This window comes from Ammodytes marinus (assembly GCF_949987685.1).
Source record: "Ammodytes marinus genome assembly, chromosome: 20".
Taxonomy (NCBI): Eukaryota; Metazoa; Chordata; class Actinopteri; order Uranoscopiformes; family Ammodytidae; genus Ammodytes; species Ammodytes marinus.
This window is the reverse complement of record NC_137224.1, coordinates 2279888-2284696: the sequence shown is the minus strand read 5'-3', so window position 1 is coordinate 2284696 and position 4809 is coordinate 2279888. Positions and strand designations below refer to the sequence as shown.

Genomic DNA, 4809 nt, shown 5'->3' with positions numbered 1-4809 from the left:
CGTGTGTGCGTGCGTCTATGCGTCTGAGAGAGACTGTGTGTATGTGTGTGAGAGAGAGTGTGTGTGTGTGTGTCACAAGACTTGCATTTTAAAATTGCACTGATTTGTTTCTAGGTCAACAGTCATGTGTTGTTTTTTTACACTTTGTAGGTTCAAATCTTTATTTATAACGGTCCCAAAATACAAAACATCAGTTGACACAATGATAATCTTACTTATCACACATTATTTATTAGATGGAACCAAAAAACAAATGAATTCCCATGAAATACCTTTTTATTGCAACATATTAAGTGCACTTTCTGACCAAGTATGATTGTTTGATCATGTTGAATCTGCGAATTAAGAAATCATGTCTGTTATCCTCAAGTTGATTTTGTGAACTTAATAATTGATTAAAAGTTGTTTTTTCTATGGAGTCTGTCGTGTCCTATTATGTGCTGTAACATTCCCTGCGTTCCAACCCCCATACTTCCCTACTATTCAGTACGCCAGAAAAAGATTTAGGACGTCAATTGTAGTATGCTAAAAAATACATAAATGCCCCACTAACTCCAATAGCATTTTGGAGTATTCGTCTTTATTCTTCACATTTCTCGACATAATGAAAAAAAATCTTCCTTATCTGATTTTTCTCTCTCTCCTGTGGCCCTAAAACTCTTCTGTACTTTAGTATGTAGTGTAGTAAAAAGAAAGAGTATGTGACTTGGAACACAGGGATTGCTTTACCCTGTTGAATCATCCTGTTGTAGTCCTCCCAGCAAACATCTGTTAACACTTAATCCATACTTATTGGTCTCCGGTGAGTGTGTGTAAAGGCCAGGACACACCAGCCCGAAAATCGCCGTCGTTGAGTCGATAGGGGGTCGGGAGACGAATCTGTTTGGTGTGTGCCGTGACGTCGGCCGACGTAGAGGTCGTCGGGCTTGTTTTGAGCCGATTGAACATGTTCAATCGGCAGCCGACCGTCTTTCATTTGGAGCAATTTGATTGGTGGAGGGCTAGCGAATCAGTGAAGCCCGGAAGTGAGGCGGGTAGCACAAACAGCTAACAACAGCTAGCCATCGTTTTAATGTGTTTGTTCGTTTCGTTTTGAGAGTACTCACATGCATCAACCCTTGTTGACTGCTCGACACCATGCTCGACACTCTCTGCTAAAAATTGTGCTCTTATGGTCCATAAATATAAATACGTATTTCTATCTATGTTTATGCTCTAGAGAGCTGTCCCATCATTTCCGGCTTTCGTATTTTTTCGGGCCACAATACAGATTAGCGCCGCCTGCTGTTATGGAGACATTACGTCCCGCGCATGCAACAGAGCGTACGGAAAGTCAGCAGTCAGTTTGGTGTGTTCTCTGGCCGCGACGGGAAGCCTGGAGCTTCCTGAAACGGCCGACCCCATTTTTTGCGTAGTCGGAACAAGTAGAAACAAGTCGGACTGGTGTGTCCTGGCCTTTAGAGAGTGTGTGTGTGTGTGTGTGTGTGTGTTCACTCCCATTATCTGAGTTTCCTGTGCGGGATTTTTTTCTTCTTTTTCTCTCCAGTTTTAAAACACTCGGGCTAATCGTGGGAAACAAACGGAATGATCGCTTAAATGAGTCTGTCAATAATAGCTTATAGATGGATATACATGTAGATTGATGGAAATGTTTGAGGATATATAAGTAAAATAAAACTTTCTGAACATAGGAAAATAAGTCGGCACAACTACATATATGCACATTAGTATGTAGAAAAAATATTCATGATATATTTTCATTACATATGAATGATAAGTTATCTCAACAAAATGATGAGTTGGCTCAAATATAGACCGTTTTTCTTACAACCTAAAGAGTTTTAATTTAACTTAAATGTTTTTTGTGACTGGGGTTCTGCAGGCCTAACCTAATGTCTGAAAAATGCTTGTAGAAAAAACTTTTCTTAAGACTTCATCTCATCTGTTAAAAAGCCTGTGAGCACACACACACACACACACACACACACCGAATAAAAATGCAATGTCAAATGTGTACGTCTATATGGGGGTATATCAGACTTTTAAGCATTGTAATAAGCCTGTGCTCAGACAGTGTAGTGGTGGGAGTTAAGCCTGTAGGAATGTGTGTAGGCCTAGAGTTAAACATTGGTTCCCTTCTGATTCACAAACCACACAGCTCATAAAACAATGAGTGTGTCTTTGTCTCGGCTTGTTGCCCATTCTCTGGAACACATTCTGTGTGTGTGTGTGTGTGTGTGTGTGTGTGTGTGTGTGTGTGTTTGTGTGTGTGTGTGTGTGTGTGTGTGTTATACATATGCAATGACGTCATCGTTCCCTCAACGGGGATCAGAGTCAAACATGGAAGACATCTGTGTTTGTGTTCTCAATTGAAATTCCAATTCTAGAATACTCCGCAAGAAAAAACCACACAAGACTTTCCAACCCCAGTAAACAAATAGTGATGGGTCACTGAATGTTTGATTTCATCTTCCATTTAAGGTTAAGAATGCAATGATAAGGTTTTCTGATAAATAATCTTAAAGCTATAGTGTGTAACTGCTGGTGCCATTTTCCTTCCGTTATAAAAAAAAAAATGACAGAGTGGATTTCCAAGTGCCCGGATAAGGATTTTTGTGGTGTGTAAATGTTTGATTTCTTCCATTTATGGTTAAGAATGTTATAACAAGGTTTTCTGATAAATAACCTTAAAGCTATAGTGCGTTAGCTTGGAAATCCAGACCCTGATATCTTGAACGATAGAGGGTCTGGCCACGATCAATAGTAATTTCCAACTCAAGGGGCGGCTCCTACTCGTGCATTTCAAATGCCACTGCACGCAGTTGGATAGCACTACAACCAATCAGAGCGATGCACAAGGTGACATAAGCCCCGTTCGTTTAGCGAACAGCTGTTAAACTGTTAAATTAAACGTTTGCCGTGGTCGGTCGGCAAAACAGAAAATTCCACTTACTTGCTAATGAAAGATTTGAGTGCCGTCTTCCAAATCGTAAAGGTTCGAGGCCAAAGCAGTCTCAAACTCAAACAACATATCCGCAGCCATCTTTGATGTTTACTATCACAGCTTCGACAGCGCATGCACGGCACTGTCGTCATCCGGTTACGTCCGCCCCAGAGCACCATATAAAGGCCTCCATATTAGATAGAACCAATTGAAACGTGAGCCCGGATTTCTGGACTTTTTGAAAAAGCTTCAATGGAGAGTGTCCAGACCAACAGGCGCAGCAAATTTAATTTGCCAGCAGGTCTGGAAATGCCAGGGTAATAGTGCGTAACTTCTGGCGCCATTTTCCTTCCATTATAATATACGACTGAGTGGCTATCCAAATGCCCGGATAAGGATTTGTACACACAACCTCTGGGAATCAAACATCCCATTTGAGACACTTGAGCTCCAACAAGTATGACGTATTCACCAACCAACCAGGCTACAAGCTTTGCTGCACTGGTGAGTGTAAGTGTTGGTAATAAGTGCTTATTTTTCGTCAGAATCGTTCAGTTGATGATACAAGCGTGAACATTGGAATGAGCATGAGTCTCCATGGGTCACTGGACAAGATTTTTTTTCGAGACATTTGAAATTGTGAATTTGAAAATGTTTGCATAGTAATGTATGTCGTTTTTTCATATATATATATTTTTTTTTTTCATTTTTTGTTATGGACAATATTCTTGTCAAGTGATCCATGGAGACTGCTCGTGCTTGTTTTCACGCTTGTATCACAAATTGAAAGATTGTAGCACTTATTCGCTCCAATACTGTTCTCCAAGCATTTTCGTCTTTTTCTTTGGGGCGTTGAACTTAATATTTCCCCAGGGAGACAGAGATTTACCCTGCGTTCCAAATCAAATACTACCCTACATACTAAATTTAGTACAGAAGAGTTTTAGGGCCACGGGAGAGAGAGAAAAAAAAATCAGATAAGGAAGTTTTTTTTTTTCATTACGTCGAGAAATGTCAAGAATAAAGACGAATACTCCAAAATACTATTGGAGTTACTTGGGCATTTATGTAATTTCAGTTTACTACAATTGACCTGCATGTATTGGGACATCCTAAATCTTTTTCTGGCGTACTGAATAGTAGGGAAGTATGGGGATTGGAACGCAGGGTAATTAACAAAAAAAAAAAACACTACATAGTATGTAATGCATAAATATGTAATAGATAGTACAATTGTGTACCTTATTGTTCAGTGTTACCCTGACAAATATTAACACAACATGGACACTTGGAATTATAGTTCACGATAGCAAAAGAATGTTAACAAACATTCCGACATCCCGTCTACGACAAAAAGTGCAAGACGTCAGAATCATGCCAGAGTCATTTTATTTCATTACCAGGCAAAACATTTGATCTTTATACTGTACAATGAGATTACCAAAAAAAAAATTGAACTTAACATTCAGAGACAATTTTAAACCATCAGATGGAAACAAATACTTACAACTCTAGAGAAGAAAATAAACGGTCAAATCGAGCTACTTAAATAGAAAAGAAATAATATGTTTATCATTGCACTTCAACTTCATAAATACAACTCAGAAGGTTTAATATCTCTCTCTCTCTCTCTCGCTCTCTCTCTCTTACTACGAGCCGACAGTGTAACCGCATGAACATTCAACCTGTTTACTGTGAGAATCTCATTCCCACTCACTCACTCACTATGCCACGTTCATGTCATATGGAATAAAATATACAGGAGATCAATGATTTAAAAGGTGGAGTCAGTGATTCTGGAGTACGCTCGTTGTCAAAATCACTTTAACTCAAAATCAGTGAATATCTCCTCATGATCCGCTACC

At 39.3% G+C, this 4809-nt stretch overlaps 1 protein-coding gene across 1 annotated transcript in view; it reads right to left on the bottom strand.

Moving 5' to 3' along the window:
• Nucleotides 1–4322: 4322 nt before the first annotated feature.
• LOC307266465 (inhibitor of nuclear factor kappa-B kinase subunit alpha-like) overlaps nt 4323–4809 on the bottom strand; it is a 14921-nt gene continuing 14434 nt past the window's right edge. The window contains exon 22 of the mRNA XM_080048495.1: nt 4323–4809. This exon is cut by the window's right edge and continues 1672 nt beyond it. The gene's annotated coding sequence lies outside the window, so the exon portion shown is untranslated.